Genomic DNA, 17,670 nt, shown 5'->3' on the forward strand with positions numbered 1-17,670 from the left:
ACACCAATCCAACATCTATACCTGATCAGAACATGTTGTTTTGGATTGATTCCTGAAATTCTCTTGATGCCATACCTAAGCCAGGAGTGAAAACTGCAAAACATCGGATCTCTTGCCAAAGCATGGTATGGATATGCTTGATCTTGTGGACAAAGAGTTATGCAACATGGTTGTGGCTGGCTAAGATCACAGAACTTATGGTCAAGGAGGTTTAGACAAAACTGTCTGTGAGATCTGATCATCTCCTCAGACCTAGGTTGTCTTTGGACTACAGTGATTTAATTATCATGAAACGTGTCTAACCATCTGAGGTTTCTGTTGTGATGTGATGTTGTGCTCAATAAAGCCCGGCTAGCTCAGTTCGGTAGAGCATGAGACTCTTAATCTCAGGGTCGTGGGTTCGAGCCCCACGTTGGGTGAGGAACCTTTTAAGACCAGAAATTCAGCACAACAATGCTCATCCATAGATAAGATCTACTAAAGCTAAAATGATTACTGATGCAAGGAAAGACCACAGCATATTGACCCCCCACTTCCTTCCCCCCCACCCAACATCTATACCTGATCAGAACATGTTGTTTTGGATTGATTCCTGAAATTCTCTTGATGCCATACCTAAGCCAGGAGTGAAAACTGCAAAACATCGGATCTCTACCCAAAGCATGGTATGGATATGCTTGATCTTGTGGAGAAAGAGTTTTGCAACATGGTTGTGGCTGGCTAAGTTCACAGAACATGTGGTCAAGGAGGTTTAGGGCAACCTTGGTTGTCTTTGGACTACAGTGTTTTAATTATACACCAATCAAAATTTTTTAGTTGATCAGAAAGGAACAAAATGAGACGAGGTGGCCGAGTGGTTAAGGCGATGGACTGCTAATCCATTGTGCTCTGCACGCGTGGGTTCGAATCCCATCCTCGTCGAACACTTTGCAGCTTTCACAAGTGCACCATTGAGAGTATCCTGACTGGCTGCATCACCACCTGGTATGGCAGATGCAAAGCTCCACAGAGAGTGGTGAGGTCTGCTCAGTAGACCGTGACACTCTTCATCTCAGGGTTGTGGGTTTCAGCCCCACGTTGGGCAATGAGGCCTTTAAGACAAGGAATTGAGCAAAATAATGCTATTCCAAGTCTCACTTGTACTAAAGCTTAAATGATTCCTCATGCAAGAAAAGATCAGAGCATATACATTCCCCCAGTTTCATACACACCAATCCAACATCTATACCTGATCACAACATGTTGTTTTGGATTGATTCCTGAAATACTCTTGATGCCATACCTAAGCCAGGAGTGAAAACTGCAAAACATTGGATCTCTTGACAAAGCATGGTATGGTATGGATATGCTTGATCTTGTGGACAAACAGTTATGCAACATGGTTGTGGCTGGCTAAGTTCACAGAACTTGTGGTCAAGGAGGTTTAGGGCAAAACTGTCTGACATCTGATCATCTCCTCAGACCTCGGTTGTCTTTGGACTCCAGTGTTTTTATTATCATGAAACGTGTCTAACTATCTGAGGTTTCTCTTGCAATGTGATGTGGTGCTCAAAGAAGCCCGGCTAGCTCAGTTCGGTAGAGCATGAGACTCTTAATCTCAGGGTCGTGGGTTCGAGCCCCACGTTGGGCGAGGAACCTTTTAAGACCAGAAATTCAGCACAACAATGCTCATCCATAGATTAGATCTACCAAAGCTAAAATGATTACTGATGCAAGGAAAGACCACAGCATATTAACCCCCCACTTTCATACACACCAATCCAACAACTATAGCTAATATGAATGTCTTGTTTTGAATTGACACCCTTAATTTCTCTTGATGCCATAGTTTATCCAGCAGTAAAAACTGCAAAACATCGGATCTCTTGCCAAAGCATGGTATGGTATGGATATGCTTGATCTTGTGGACAAAGAGTTATGCAACATGGTTGTGGCTGGCTAAGTTCACAGAACATGTGGTCAAGGAGGTTTAGGGCAAAACGTTCTGACATCTGATCATCTCCTCAGACCTTGGTTGTCTTTGGACTCCAGTGTTTTAATTATCATGAAAGGTGTCTAACTATCTGAGGTTTCTCTTGCGATGTGATGTGGTGCTCAAAGAAGCCCGGCTAGCTCAGTTCGGTAGAGCATGAGACTCTTAATCTCAGGGTCGTGGGTTCGAGCCCCACGTTGGGCGAGGAACCTTTTAAGACCAGAAATTCAGCACAACAATGCTCATCCATAGATTAGATCTACCAAAGCTAAAATGATTACTGATGCAAGGAAAGACCACAGCATATTAACCCCCCACTTTCATACACACCAATCCAACAACTATAGCTAATATGAATGTCTTGTTTTGAATTGACTCCCTTAATTTCTCTTGATGCCATAGTTTATCCAGCAGTAAAAACTGCAAAACATCGGATCTCTTGCCAAAGCATGGTATGGTATGGATATGCTTGATCTTGTGGACAAAGAGTTATGCAACATGGTTGTGGCTGGCTAAGTTCACAGAACATGTGGTCAAGGAGGTTTAGGGCAAAACTGTCTGACATCTGATCATCTCCTCAGACCTAGGTTGTCTTTGGACTACAGTGATTTAATTATCATGAAACGTGTCTAACCATCTGAGGTTTCTCTTGCGATGTGATGTGGTGCTCAAAGAAGCCCGGCTAGCTCAGTTCGGTAGAGCATGAGACTCTTAATCTCAGGGTCGTGGGTTCGAGCCCCACGTTGGGTGAGGAACCTTTTAAGACCAGAAATTCAGCACAACAATGCTCATCCATAGATTAGATCTACCAAAGCTAAAATGATTACTGATGCAAGGAAAGACCACAGCATATTAACCCCCCAGTTTCATACACACCAATCCAACAACTATAGCTAATATGAATGTCTTGTTTTGAATTGACTCCCTTAATTTCTCTTGATGCCATAGTTTATCCAGCAGTAAAAACTGCAAAACATCGGATCTCTTGCCAAAGCATGGTATGGTATGGATATGCTTGATCTTGTGGACAAAGAGTTATGCAACATGGTTGTGGCTGGCTAAGTTCACAGAACATGTGGTCAAGGAGGTTTAGGGCAAAACTGTCTGACATCTGATCATCTCCTCAGACCTAGGTTGTCTTTGGACTACAGTGATTTAATTATCATGAAACGTGTCTAACCATCTGAGGTTTCTCTTGCGATGTGATGTGGTGCTCAAAGAAGCCCGGCTAGCTCAGTTCGGTAGAGCATGAGACTCTTAATCTCAGGGTTGTGGGTTCGAGCCCCACGTTGGGTGAGGAACCTTTTAAGACCAGAAATTCAGCACAACAATGCTCATCCATAGATTAGATCTACTAAAGCTAAAATGATTACTGATGCAAGGAAAGACCACAGCATATTGACCCCCCACTTTCATACACACCAATCCAACATCTATACCTAATATGAATGTCTTGTTTTGAATTGACTCCCTTAATTTCTCTTGATGCCATAGTTTATCCAGCAGTAAAAACTGCAAAACATCGGATCTCTTGCCAAAGCATGGTATGGACATGCTGGATCTTGTGGACAAAGAGCTATGCAACATGGTTGTGGCTGGCTAAGATCACAGAACTTGTGGTCAAGGAGGTTTAGACAAAACTGTCTGTGAGATCTGATCATCTCCTCAGACCTAGGTTGTCTTTGGACTACAGTGATTTAATTATCATGAAACGTGTCTAACCATCTGAGGTTTCTGTTGTGATGTGATGTTGTGCTCAATAAAGCCCGGCTAGCTCAGTTCGGTAGAGCATGAGACTCTTAATCTCAGGGTCGTGGGTTTGAGCCCCACGTTGGGTGAGGAACCTTTTAAGACCAGAAATTCAGCACAACAATGCTCATCCATAGATTAGATCTACTAAAGCTAAAATGATTACCGATGCAAGGAAAGACCACAGCATATTGACCCCCCACTTTCATACACACCAATCCAACATCTATACCTGATCAGAACATGTTGTTTTGGATTGATTCCTGAAATTCTCTTGATGCCATACCTAAGCCAGGAGTGAAAACTGCAAAACATCGGATCTCTTGCCAAAGCATGGTATGGATATGCTTGATCTTGTGGACAAAGAGTTATGCAACATGGTTGTGGCTGGCTAAGATCACAGAACTTATGGTCAAGGAGGTTTAGACAAAACTGTCTGTGAGATCTGATCATCTCCTCAGACCTAGGTTGTCTTTGGACTACAGTGATTTAATTATCATGAAACGTGTCTAACCATCTGAGGTTTCTGTTGTGATGTGATGTTGTGCTCAATAAAGCCCGGCTAGCTCAGTTCGGTAGAGCATGAGACTCTTAATCTCAGGGTCGTGGGTTCGAGCCCCACGTTGGGTGAGGAACCTTTTAAGACCAGAAATTCAGCACAACAATGCTCATCCATAGATAAGATCTACTAAAGCTAAAATGATTACTGATGCAAGGAAAGACCACAGCATATTGACCCCCCACTTCCTTCCCCCCCACCCAACATCTATACCTGATCAGAACATGTTGTTTTGGATTGATTCCTGAAATTCTCTTGATGCCATACCTAAGCCAGGAGTGAAAACTGCAAAACATCGGATCTCTACCCAAAGCATGGTATGGATATGCTTGATCTTGTGGAGAAAGAGTTTTGCAACATGGTTGTGGCTGGCTAAGTTCACAGAACATGTGGTCAAGGAGGTTTAGGGCAACCTTGGTTGTCTTTGGACTACAGTGTTTTAATTATACACCAATCAAAATTTTTTAGTTGATCAGAAAGGAACAAAATGAGACGAGGTGGCCGAGTGGTTAAGGCGATGGACTGCTAATCCATTGTGCTCTGCACGCGTGGGTTCGAATCCCATCCTCGTCGAACACTTTGCAGCTTTCACAAGTGCACCATTGAGAGTATCCTGACTGGCTGCATCACCACCTGGTATGGCAGATGCAAAGCTCCACAGAGAGTGGTGAGGTCTGCTCAGTAGACCGTGACACTCTTCATCTCAGGGTTGTGGGTTTCAGCCCCAAGTTGGGCAATGAGGCCTTTAAGACAAGGAATTGAGCAAAATAATGCTATTCCAAGTCTCACTTGTACTAAAGCTTAAATGATTCCTCATGCAAGAAAAGATCAGAGCATATACATTCCCCCAGTTTCATACACACCAATCCAACATCTATACCTGATCACAACATGTTGTTTTGGATTGATTCCTGAAATACTCTTGATGCCATACCTAAGCCAGGAGTGAAAACTGCAAAACATTGGATCTCTTGACAAAGCATGGTATGGTATGGATATGCTTGATCTTGTGGACAAACAGTTATGCAACATGGTTGTGGCTGGCTAAGTTCACAGAACTTGTGGTCAAGGAGGTTTAGGGCAAAACTGTCTGACATCTGATCATCTCCTCAGACCTCGGTTGTCTTTGGACTCCAGTGTTTTTATTATCATGAAACGTGTCTAACTATCTGAGGTTTCTCTTGCAATGTGATGTGGTGCTCAAAGAAGCCCGGCTAGCTCAGTTCGGTAGAGCATGAGACTCTTAATCTCAGGGTCGTGGGTTCGAGCCCCACGTTGGGCGAGGAACCTTTTAAGACCAGAAATTCAGCACAACAATGCTCATCCATAGATTAGATCTACCAAAGCTAAAATGATTACTGATGCAAGGAAAGACCACAGCATATTAACCCCCCACTTTCATACACACCAATCCAACATCTATACCTGATCAGAACATGTTGTTTTGGATTGATTCCTGAAATTCTCTTGATGCCATACCTAAGCCAGGAGTGAAAACTGCAAAACATCGGATCTCTTGCCAAAGCATGGTATGGACATGCTTGATCTTGTGGACAAAGAGTTATGCAACATGGTTGTGGCTGGCTAAGATCACAGAACTTGTGGTCAAGGAGGTTTAGACAAAACTGTCTGTGAGATCTGATCATCTCCTCAGACCTAGGTTGTCTTTGGACTCCAGTGATTTAATTATCATGAAACGTGTCTAACCATCTGAGGTTTCTGTTGTGATGTGATGTTGTGCTCAATAAAGCCCGGCTAGCTCAGTTCGGTAGAGCATGAGACTCTTAATCTCAGGGTCGTGGTTTCGAGCCCCACGTTGGGCGAGGAACCTTTTAAGACCAGAAATTCAGCACAACAATGCTCATCCATAGATTAGATCTACTAAAGCTAAAATGATTACCGATGCAAGGAAAGACCACAGCATATTGACCCCCCACTTTCATATACACCAATCCAACATCTATACCTGATCAGAACATGTTGTTTTGGATTGATTCCTGAAATTCTCTTGATGCCATACCTAAGCCAGGAGTGAAAACTGCAAAACATCGGATCTCTACCCAAAGCATGGTATGGATATGCTTGATCTTGTGGAGAAAGAGTTTTGCAACATGGTTGTGGCTGGCTAAGTTCACAGAACATGTGGTCAAGGAGGTTTAGGGCAACCTTGGTTGTCTTTGGACTACAGTGTTTTAATTATACACCAATCAAAATTTTTTAGTTGATCAGAAAGGAACAAAACTGCTAATCCATTGTGCTCTGCACGCGTGGGTTCGAATCCCATCCTCGTCGAACACTTTGCAGCTTTCACAAGTGCACCATTGAGAGTATCCTGACTGGCTGCATCACCACCTGGTATGGCGGATGCAAAGCTCCACAGAGAGTGGTGAGGTCTGCTCAGTAGACCGTGACACTCTTCATCTCAGGGTTGTGGGTTTCAGCCCCACGTTGGGCAATGAGGCCTTTAAGACAAGGAATTGAGCAAAATAATGCTATTCCAAGTCTCACTTGTACTAAAGCTTAAATGATTCCTCATGCAAGAAAAGATCAGAGCATATACATTCCCCCAGTTTAATACACACCAATCCAACATCTATACCTGATCACAACATGTTGTTTTGGATTGATTCCTGAAATACTCTTGATGCCATACCTAAGCCAGGAGTGAAAACTGCAAAACATTGGATCTCTTGACAAAGCATGGTATGGTATGGATATGCTTGATCTTGTGGACAAAGAGTTATGCAACATGGTTGTGGCTGGCTAAGATCACAGAACTTGTGGTCAAGGAGGTTTAGACAAAACTGTCTGTGAGATCTGATCATCTCCTCAGACCTCGGTTGTCTTTGGACTCCAGTGTTTTAATTATCATGAAACGTGTCTAACCATCTGAAGTTTCTCTTGCGATGTGATGTGGTGCTCAAAGAAGCCCGGCTAGCTCAGTTCGGTAGAGCATGAGACTCTTAATCTCAGGGTCGTGGGTTCGAGCCCCACGTTGGGCGAGGAACCTTTTAAGACCAGAAATTCAGCACAACAATGCTCATCCATAGATTAGATCTACCAAAGCTAAAATGATTACTGATGCAAGGAAAGACCACAGCATATTGACCCCCCACTTTCATACACACCAATCCAACATCTATACCTGATCAGAACATGTTGTTTTGGATTGATTCCTGAAATTCTCTTGATGCCATACCTAAGCCAGGAGTGAAAACTGCAAAACATCGGATCTCTTGCCAAAGCATGGTATGGACATGCTTGATCTTGTGGACAAAGAGTTATGCAACATGGTTGTGGCTGGCTAAGTTCACAGAACATGTGGTCAAGGAGGTTTAGGGCAAAACTGTCTGACATCTGATCATCTCCTCAGACCTCGGTTGTCTTTGGACTCCAGTGTTTTAATTATCATGAAACGTGTCTAACCATCTGAGGTTTCTCTTGCGATGTGATGTGGTGCTCAAAGAAGCCTGGCTAGCTCAGTTCGGTAGAGCATGAGACTCTTAATCTCAGGGTCGTGGGTTCGAGCCCCACGTTGGGCGAGGAACCTTTTAAGACCAGAAATTCAGCACAACAATGCTCATCCATAGATTAGATCTACCAAAGCTAAAATGATTACTGATGCAAGGAAAGACCACAGCATATTAACCCCCCACTTTCATACACACTAATCCAACATCTATACCTGATCAGAACATCTTTCTCTTGATGCCATAGTTTAGCCAGCAGTAAAATCTGCAAGAGATCAGATCCCTTGACAAAGCATGGTATGGAATGGATGTGCTTAATCTTGTGGACAAAGAGTTATGCAACATGGTTGTGGCTGGCTAAGTTCACAGACCATGTGGTCAAGGAGGTTTAGGGCAAAACTGTCTGACATCTGATCATCTCCTCAGACCTCGGTTGTCTTTGGACTCCAGTGTTTTTATTATCATGAAACGTGTCTAACCATCTGAGGTTTCTCTTGCGATGTGATGTGGTGCTCAAAGAAGCCTGGCTAGCTCAGTTCGGTAGAGCTTGAGACTCTTAATCTCAGGGTCGTGGGTTCGAGCCCCACGTTGGGCGAGGAACCTTTTAAGACCAGAAATTCAGCACAACAATGCTCATCCATAGATTAGATCTACCAAAGCTAAAATGATTACTGATGCAAGGAAAGACCACAGCATATTAACCCCCCACTTTCATACACACCAATCCAACAACTATAGCTAATATGAATGTCTTGTTTTGAATTGACTCCCTTAATTTCTCTTGATGCCGTAGTTTATCCAGCAGTAAAAACTGCAAGAGATCGGATCTCTTGCCAAAGCATGGTATGGATATGCTTGATCTTGTGGAGAAAGAGTTTTGCAACATGGTTGTGGCTGGCTAAGTTCACAGAACATGTGGTCAAGGAGGTTTAGGGCAACCTTGGTTGTCTTTGGACTACAGTGTTTTAATTATACACCAATCAAAATTTTTTAGTTGATCAGAAAGGAACAAAACGAGACGAGGTGGCCGAGTGGTTAAGGCGATGGACTGCTAATCCATTGTGCTCTGCACGCGTGGGTTCGAATCCCATCCTCGTCGAACACTTTGCAGATTTCACAAGTGCACCATTGAGAGTATCCCGACTGGCTGCATCACCACCTGGTATGGCAGATGCAAAGCTCAGTAGACCGTGACACTCTTCATCTCAGGGTTGTGGGTTTCAGCACAACAATGCTCATCCATAGATTAGATCTACCAAAGCTAAAATGATTACTGATGCAAGGAAAGACCACAGCATATTAACCCCCCACTTTCATACACACAAATCCAACATCTATACCTGATCAGAACATCTTTCTCTTGATGCCATAGTTTAGCCAGCAGTAAAATCTGCAAGAGATCAGATCCCTTGACAAAGCATGGTATGGTATGGATGTGCTTAATCTTGTGGACAAAGAGTTATGCAACATGGTTGTGGCTGGCTAAGTTCACAGAACATGTGGTCAAGGAGGTTTAGGGCAAAACTGTCTGACATCTGATCATCTCCTCAGACCTCGGTTGTCTTTGGACTCCAGTGTTTTAATTATCATGAAACGTGTCTAACTATCTGAGGTTTCTCTTGCGATGTGATGTGGTGCTCAAAGAAGCCCGGCTAGCTCAGTTCGGTAGAGCATGAGACTCTTAATCTCAGGGTCGTGGGTTCGAGCCCCACGTTGGGCGAGGAACCTTTTAAGACCAGAAATTCAGCACAACAATGCTCATCCATAGATTAGATCTACCAAAGCTAAAATGATTACTGATGCAAGGAAAGACCACAGCATATTAACCCCCCACTTTCATACACACCAATCCAACAACTATAGCTAATATGAATGTCTTGTTTTGAATTGACTCCCTTAATTTCTCTTGATGCCATAGTTTATCCAGCAGTAAAAACTGCAAAACATCGGATCTCTTGCCAAAGCATGGTATGGTATGGATACGCTTGATCTTGTGGACAAAGAGTTATGCAACATGGTTGTGGCTGGCTAAGATCACAGAACTTGTGGTCAAGGAGGTTTAGACAAAACTGTCTGTGAGATCTGATCATCTCCTCAGACCTAGGTTGTCTTTGGACTACAGTGATTTAATTATCATGAAACGTGTCTAACCATCTGAGGTTTCTCTTGCGATGTGATGTGGTGTTCAAAGAAGCCCGGCTAGCTCAGTTCGGTAGAGCATGAGACTCTTAATCTCAGGGTCGTGGGTTCGAGCCCCACGTTGGGCGAGGAACCTTTTAAGACCAGAAATTCAGCACAACAATGCTCATCCATAGATTAGATCTACTAAAGCTAAAATGATTACCGATGCAAGGAAAGACCACAGCATATTGACCCCCCACTTTCATACACACCAATCCAACATCTATACCTGATCAGAACATGTTGTTTTGGATTGATTCCTGAAATTCTCTTGATGCCATACCTAAGCCAGGAGTGAAAACTGCAAAACATCGGATCTCTACCCAAAGCATGGTATGGATATGCTTGATCTTGTGGAGAAAGAGTTTTGCAACATGGTTGTGGCTGGCTAAGTTCACAGAACATGTGGTCAAGGAGGTTTAGGGCAACCTTGGTTGTCTTTGGACTGCAGTGTTTTAATTATACACCAATCAAAATTTTTTAGTTGATCAGAAAGGAACAAAATGAGACGAGGTGGCCGAGTGGTTAAGGCGATGGACTGCTAATCCATTGTGCTCTGCACGCGTGGGTTCGAATCCCATCCTCGTCGAACACTTTGCAGATTTCACAAGTGCACCATTGAGAGTATCCTGACTGGCTGCATCACCTACTGGTATGGCAGATGCAAAGCTCCAGAGAGAGTGGTGAGGTCTGCTCAGTAGACCGTGACACTCTTCATCTCAGGGTTGTGGGTTTCAGCCCCACGTTGGGCAATGAGGCCTTTAAGACAAGGAATTGAGCAAAATAATGCTATTCCAAGTCTCACTTGTACTAAAGCTTAAATGATTCCTCATGCAAGAAAAGATCAGAGCATATACATTCCCCCAGTTTCATACACACCAATCCAACATCTATACCTGATCACAACATGTTGTTTTGGATTGATTCCTGAAATACTCTTGATGCCATACCTAAGCCAGGAGTGAAAACTGCAAAACATTGGATCTCTTGACAAAGCATGGTATGGTATGGATATGCTTGATCTTGTGGACAAACAGTTATGCAACATGGTTGTGGCTGGCTAAGTTCACAGAACTTGTGGTCAAGGAGGTTTAGGGCAAAACTGTCTGACATCTGATCATCTCCTCAGACCTCGGTTGTCTTTGGACTACAGTGTTTTAATTATCATGAAACGCTAGCCCGGCTAGCTCAGTTCGGTAGAGCATGAGACTCTTAATCTCAGGGTCGTGGGTTCGAGCCCCACGTTGGGCGAGGAATCTTTTAAGACCAGAAAATCAACAATGCTCATCCATAGATTAGATCTACCAAAGCTAAAATGATTACTGATGCAAGGAAAGACCACAGCATATTAACCCCCCACTTTCATACACACCAATCCAACAACTATAGCTAATATGAATGTCTTGTTTTGAATTGACTCCCTTAATTTCTCTTGATGCCGTAGTTTATCCAGCAGTAAAAACTGCAAGAGATCGGATCCCTTGACAAAGCATGGTATGGTATGGATATGCTTGATCTTGTGGAGAAAGAGTTGTGCAACATGGTTCTGGCTGGCTTAGTTCACGGAACATGTGGTCAAGGAGGTTTAGGGCAAAACTGTCTGTGAGATCTGATCATCTCCATGGGGCGGCCATGGCTCAGTGGTAGAGCAGGTCGTCCAATTACCGGAAGGTTGGATTCAATCCCCGCTCACGCTCGCCATGACCGAGGTGCCCTTGAGCAAGGCACCACTTTGGACTACAGTGTTTTAATTATCATGAAACGTGTCTAACCATCTGAGGTTTCTCTGGAGCCATGGGTTCACCTGCTGTGTATGTTAGACTATGGAGGGAGGCAAGATTGCCCAGGGGGACCAATGCGCCCTTGGGAAAACCATGCCAACATCCACGTGGAGATTCCCGGGCTGGATTCAATCCCATGACCTAAGACTGTGATCCCTCCCTTCCTTTTTTTTCCTTTTTTTCCCCTATTTATCTTTTTTTTCTCCTCAGACCTGGGTTGTCTTTTGATTGCAGCCTTTTACTTCTCATTAAACGTGTGGTTTGTAACAATAGTTTCCTTTTTGAACTGATGTTTTGTTAAATGTTGCCCTGTAAATTTAAATTTATGATGGAACTTTTAAGAGGAGTATTGCTAAGAAGATGACATACATGTCACAATGTTTCCCAAACATTTACCTGTGTACTCACAGAGGTTTGAGCACACTCCTTCAGTTAGATCCATGTGCATTTGGCATTACTAGAGAATGAATGTTGACCCTTGTTTATATTCTGCTTTTTACATAAATAAAGTGAGTCAAAACTGCTGTTCCAAGAGTTTAAAACGAGTTTACAATCCATGAGTTCTGCTGGCCAATTCAGATTATGCTCCAGAAAGCACCCATGGTGGGTTACTGACAGCAGTTTGCAGGAGGACTGTGTTTCTGCCTGACAATAAGCAATTGTTGTTGATCTGTGAAATGTGATGGGGTTGAATGCAAATGACTTGTGTGACGGTTTGTAGAGGATCACCTCCCTGTCCCTTACCCTGTCTCTACCTCCCCTTCTCCCTGTCCTCTAGCAGCCTCTGCTTGCTCATCACTAAGTCAGTTGATTGTTAATTTCTGAAGGTCGTTATGCTGGGAGGACAAGAAGCTTAGACCACATTGCTTAGCAGGACAGCATCCTCATATTATCCACTGCCTCTCTTTTCCTCCCTGTCTCTATCTTGACCAACAGGGTTGAGTCGTTCTAACAAAAAATATGATGTTTTGTAGTTCATTGGTCTTTGTCTTAATAGATTTAAGATAACCTACAAAACATTGTTAAAACAGCCTGCTGTCAGACAACCAGATACGCATAACCTTTATAACCTTATTTAGGGGCCAAAGTGAAAGATTGGAAGAAAGTCATTTTTACTCAGTTTAGCTTGACATTGTTACTTCACTGTCTATTCTTTTTAAACTTGTCTTTGGTTACAAGCCACATAAAAAAACATATAATCACACGGATTATATCATGTTTTGGGTTTTTACTGCTTATGAATATGTCATTATTATCTTATTATAAGTTAAGTTTCATCGTCGCTATCGGGAGATACATAAACATGCTTGTAGTCTCAAGAAGCTGCACTGTGGAAGAAAGAGAAACAGTGGCCCTGATATTTCTGTACTGATCCCACCACCTTGTGGTGAGACTGCTTCACTACAAATATGGTGAAACGTTTTTTGTTGTGTTACCTGTCTCACATGAAAGTAAATGCATTACTTTGTATATTAAACCATTTTGTAAACATTACTTTTATCCTAACATTATTCTTAAAATTCAGAACATCACCGGTTCTCCAGTACCTCCAGTAGATTCTTGAATTTACATAATGCAGTGTCTTAGTGTTTCTGAAGTTACTGTAAAGCACAGTACAAATAAAACAGTTTTTGATGATTGGCTGATTTTAACAAGATGGCATCAATGGATGATCTTGTAGAACCAAACATAATCTAAATGTTTGTCTCATTCAACAGCAGAATAAACGTGTGTTTTTTCCTGTGCATATTACGTTTATGTAATCTACTCTTACGTTGTCATATATCATTTTGCACAATCATCACTTCCTTGAGTTTTGGCCACAAGGCCACAAGGCTAAATGTTTAGTACTTTTCTGAAAAATGTGCTGTTAGTGGTCCAGGTAGTGTGTGTGTGTGTGTGTGTGTGTGTGTGTGTATTTGTGTGTGTGTGTGTGTGTGTGTGTGTGAGTGTATTTGAGCTGCCAACAGATGGCAGTGGAAACCTGCAGAATTGTCTGCAATAAAGCCCAGAGAGTACCAACATCACCACTAACACAATAATGCATTTCCACTGACCAATTCTTATGGTGATTTTGTTTTAAGATTTGTTCATTCAGGCCTAACAAGACTGACTGTATAAATGAGATAAGAGATAAGATAAGCAATAAGGATGATCCCATCACAATAAAATATGAAATAATGTGTTTTTTTAAGGGTTTATTTCTTGTTTTCTTCTAAATCTAGTTAACCACATAAAGGAAAAAACTAAATGAATAAATAAAAAAATATGTGAGCAGTGTACGGATGAATTATATCATGTAAGTTTGTTATAACCATGCGATTTAACTATTCATGATGATGATTATTATTTTATAATTTAACCTTTATTTAACCAGGAAAGTCTGAGTGATATTAAGAATCTCTTTATCAATGGAGACCTGGCCAAGATAGGCAGCAGCACAGATAAGAACATACAGCACATGTAAAAACACTTAGTTATGAACAAAAAATAAATAAAACACTTCCTAGATTAATTCTAGCTACCAGGTAAGTTAAAAATAGCAACATCTTATAGAATATAGCTCCAGTTCTATTATTCTGGTTTTAAAGACACTTTAAGTCCTTCTGCAATAAATTCCAAGTCGCAGGTGCAGAATATTCAAAAGCCCTTTTCTCAGTTTTTCTGCAGACATTTGGAACAGAGAGTAAAAAGAAGTTCTGAGAACACAGAGTGATGCCCAATTCATTACGGCATAATACAGCCACATAGGTAATGCAGGCCAGGATTGCCTCATATATAAAGTTGTAGCAGTTACAGAGCCTACGGGTGGATAGAGCAGGCCATCCTGCCCGTGAATACAACTCACAGTGATGAGTCAAAGCTTTACAATTTGTAATAAATCACAGGGAGGCATTGGATAGGCTGAGTTAAGCCTATGCATGCTGGGCAGAGGTATGCATATTAAGGACATAACCATAATCAAGTACAGATGAAAAAGTTACAGCAACATGTCTCTTTCTTATATCAAAAGAAAAGCACAATCTATTTAAATCAATCAAATTTTATTTGCAGCCCTTATTCACAAATCACAATTTGTTTCATTGTGCTTATTTTGAAACTAAAATTTCAGTTTTATCCTCAGCTTTTTCAACAGGTGCTGCACATGTGTGTGTGTGTGTGTGTGTGTGTGTGTGTGTGTGTGTGTGTGTGCATGTCTTCAATCAATCAATGCACAAAGGCACAGCTGTGCAGGATAAATAAGACTCAATAAGAATATAATCCCAGTAAGCTTTATAATTCTGCATTTTTTTCCATTATTAATTGTGGTCATTACTGCTGTCCCCTCCCACTGAGGGGGGAGGATGAGTGGGGAGATCAAGACAGAGAGAGAGAGAGAAGAAAAGGAAAGTAGAGAAAAGGGAGGTTGGGGAGAGAAAACAGAAGTGAGGTGGAGAAGCCGTGAGAAAGCAGAGGGATAGAGAGGAAGGCACACAGGATAGAAAAGACAGAAATAAAAGATGTTTGCTGAAACATTTAGGTGTTTTCTCATGTGCTGTTTCCCTTATGTTGTCTTCTCCATGTTGATATAAATCATAGAGCTCTCTTAGAACTGAAAGTCTCAGCTTCCCAGAGAATGGGAAAATATATGTGGCCTGCCTCCCATATGTCACAGTCTATAAATGACTATACCTCTCTGATCTGCAATTTTGATTTATATCAAACCTTTCATACAGGTTATTGTTTTTTTATAAGCATTATCCATGTAATGTTTGAATATGGATTGCGCAGTGAAGGTTCTTCATGATATAATGTTTTTCATGACGTAAAGCAGCAGTCACCTTTCCCAGGTTTTATTTTTCAGAAATCAAAGACAGGACATTGCTGTTGAATGTCTCCATGATGAGGGTCTTCAGCCAGGTCCTGTTTGATGAGGGTCACAATCTTCTGACTGGAACTCCTCTAAGAACTTGTACATATTAGTTAATGGCTATTGATTCAAAATTCCTTTACACTCCAACATAGAAAACATGTATATGAACTGTGCAGTGTGGGAGCCTAGCAGCTCACAGTTCCTCATCACTTACCACAGTGGTTGATACATGCATTAAAACTGATCCTAATCCTAATTATATTAGTAAAGTACTATAATCCTACAAATAAATGGAGAATCTTAGTCAGTCCTACAATGTTGTCTAATCATAACATACATTATCTCAAGTCACTTTACAAAGAAGGTCAAGACCTTAAAATCGTATTAAATATATAGAAACCCAACAGTTCCCACAATGAGCAGCACTTTGGCGACTGTGGAGGAAAAACTCCCTCATTAACAGAGAGAAACCTCTAGAACCAGACTCAATGTGGGCGTCATCTGCCTCGATTGGTTGGGCGGAGCAGAGAAAAATGGGGAGGAGAGAAGAGATGGGTGGAAAAGGGGGGAGAGAAGAGAGAGAGATAGTGGGGAGGAGGGGGAGAGAGAGGTGAGACTGAGAACACTTGAGCACCATCAGGTATCAGCTCTGACTAGTTAAAATGTAAACAGTAACAGTGTAAAGAAGGTATTGATTATTAATGATAACAGTCACAATTCATATAATAATTACTGAAGTATTGTTGTTAATAATAATAATAATAATAGTTGTTGTCCTGCAGTTCTTGAGTCAGAGATATCTGCAAAGAGAGAAAGAGAGAGAGGGACTATGGGAGGAAAAATAAATGAGTGTGGGGGGGCAGAGAGAAGGGGAGAAATGCTCAGTGCATGATGGGAGTTCCCCCAGCAGTCTAGACCGATAGCAGCATAACTAAGGGATGGTTCAGGACTCACCTGATCCAGAACTAACTATAGGCTTTATCAAAAAGGAACGTGCAACAAGCACTTAACTCGACTTTGTGGGTTTCTGAGTAACAAAGGAAATGCAGTGTTGACTACGAAGTGTTTGGATAAGAGGTTGTTGAAACCTTAACCGTTCAGTAGTTTGCATGAGGCGTTACAAATTTTATATTAATAAAAGAAAGGGGTTGACTCTGTGAGGCACACTGTATCGCCTCCTGAATAAAAGGTGGTAAATAGATAAAGTTTTGCTTCCTATGATTTGTTAGAAAAGAAAATTCTCCTTCTCTACCTGTCTATGCAAACTCCTTGCTGCACCTTGTACTTTTCCATAACCACATCAGTGCAGCTTATGTAGCAGTGCTGAGAAAACTGAGAAAAGCTGACGACACTAAAAAACGCAGGCCTGACTCAGACCTGCAAAAGAAACAAAGGCTACAAAACATGGTAAATTTTTAATTCCTTTAGTGTGTGTTGTATATACACTGTGTGTGCATAGAGCCAGTGTTTTCTTTCCTCAGCACAGTAGTATTGCCAACAGTTTAGGCTCTGGTCTCTAGATGAATTTGAAGAAACACCCAGAGTGGGGCCTCAGCAGTGCTCCCACCCCCCATGCCTCGATACAGTTTGACACTTAATTAAAGCTTTCATCAGCTCCCTGTGAAGTGCCGAATGACCATCCCTCGCTTGCAGCCATTGTCTTTCTTTGCACCCTTTCATTATGTGATGCTGTGTAAGTGTTGCTATGGATTACCCTTGTGAAAGCCTCCACTGGCATACAGGCAGAAACTGAAAAAGTTTTATTCATTCCCAGAGTGGTTGACTCCCCCTGCGCATGACTTTACTACACAAAACAGATAACAAATACACAAATAAGACATGTTGTCATTGACTCTTTTAGTCTTACCTGTCATACTAGTCTACATATATATATATATATATATATATTTATAGACTAGTATATATATAGATAGATAGATAGATAGATAGATAGATAGATAGATAGATAGATAGATTACTTTATTCATCCCCGGAGGGAAATTAAGGCTGGTATATTTGAATACAATAAAATACAGTACAATAGAATAAAAGATATATACATATATATATGATGGGACATATATATATATATATACAGTATATAT

The 17,670-nt window shown here is 41.6% G+C and overlaps 1 protein-coding gene and 11 non-coding genes across 16 annotated transcripts in view; all 12 read left to right on the forward strand.

The window, feature by feature from the left end:
* The window catches only part of rbfox3a (RNA binding fox-1 homolog 3a), a 530,829-nt gene that overhangs the window by 207,316 nt on the left and 305,843 nt on the right, over positions 1-17,670 (forward strand). The gene's annotated exons all lie outside the window — the stretch shown is intronic.
* On the forward strand, positions 840-921 carry trnas-gcu (transfer RNA serine (anticodon GCU)). Its single transcript has one exon. It is a non-coding gene; the product is annotated as a tRNA-Ser (tRNA).
* Positions 1,557-1,630, forward strand: trnak-cuu (transfer RNA lysine (anticodon CUU)). Its single transcript has one exon. It is a non-coding gene; the product is annotated as a tRNA-Lys (tRNA).
* trnak-cuu (transfer RNA lysine (anticodon CUU)) lies at positions 2,103-2,176 on the forward strand. Its single transcript has one exon. It is a non-coding gene; the product is annotated as a tRNA-Lys (tRNA).
* Positions 4,772-4,853, forward strand: trnas-gcu (transfer RNA serine (anticodon GCU)). Its single transcript has one exon. It is a non-coding gene; the product is annotated as a tRNA-Ser (tRNA).
* On the forward strand, positions 5,489-5,562 carry trnak-cuu (transfer RNA lysine (anticodon CUU)). The gene has a single exon. It is a non-coding gene; the product is annotated as a tRNA-Lys (tRNA).
* trnak-cuu (transfer RNA lysine (anticodon CUU)) lies at positions 7,209-7,282 on the forward strand. The gene has a single exon. It is a non-coding gene; the product is annotated as a tRNA-Lys (tRNA).
* On the forward strand, positions 8,768-8,849 carry trnas-gcu (transfer RNA serine (anticodon GCU)). Its single transcript has one exon. It is a non-coding gene; the product is annotated as a tRNA-Ser (tRNA).
* trnak-cuu (transfer RNA lysine (anticodon CUU)) lies at positions 9,397-9,470 on the forward strand. The gene has a single exon. It is a non-coding gene; the product is annotated as a tRNA-Lys (tRNA).
* trnak-cuu (transfer RNA lysine (anticodon CUU)) lies at positions 9,944-10,017 on the forward strand. The gene has a single exon. It is a non-coding gene; the product is annotated as a tRNA-Lys (tRNA).
* trnas-gcu (transfer RNA serine (anticodon GCU)) lies at positions 10,439-10,520 on the forward strand. The gene has a single exon. It is a non-coding gene; the product is annotated as a tRNA-Ser (tRNA).
* On the forward strand, positions 11,109-11,182 carry trnak-cuu (transfer RNA lysine (anticodon CUU)). The gene has a single exon. It is a non-coding gene; the product is annotated as a tRNA-Lys (tRNA).

This window comes from Paralichthys olivaceus, chromosome 21, assembly GCF_024713975.1.
Source record: "Paralichthys olivaceus isolate ysfri-2021 chromosome 21, ASM2471397v2, whole genome shotgun sequence".
NCBI classification, from domain to species: domain Eukaryota; kingdom Metazoa; phylum Chordata; class Actinopteri; order Pleuronectiformes; family Paralichthyidae; genus Paralichthys; species Paralichthys olivaceus.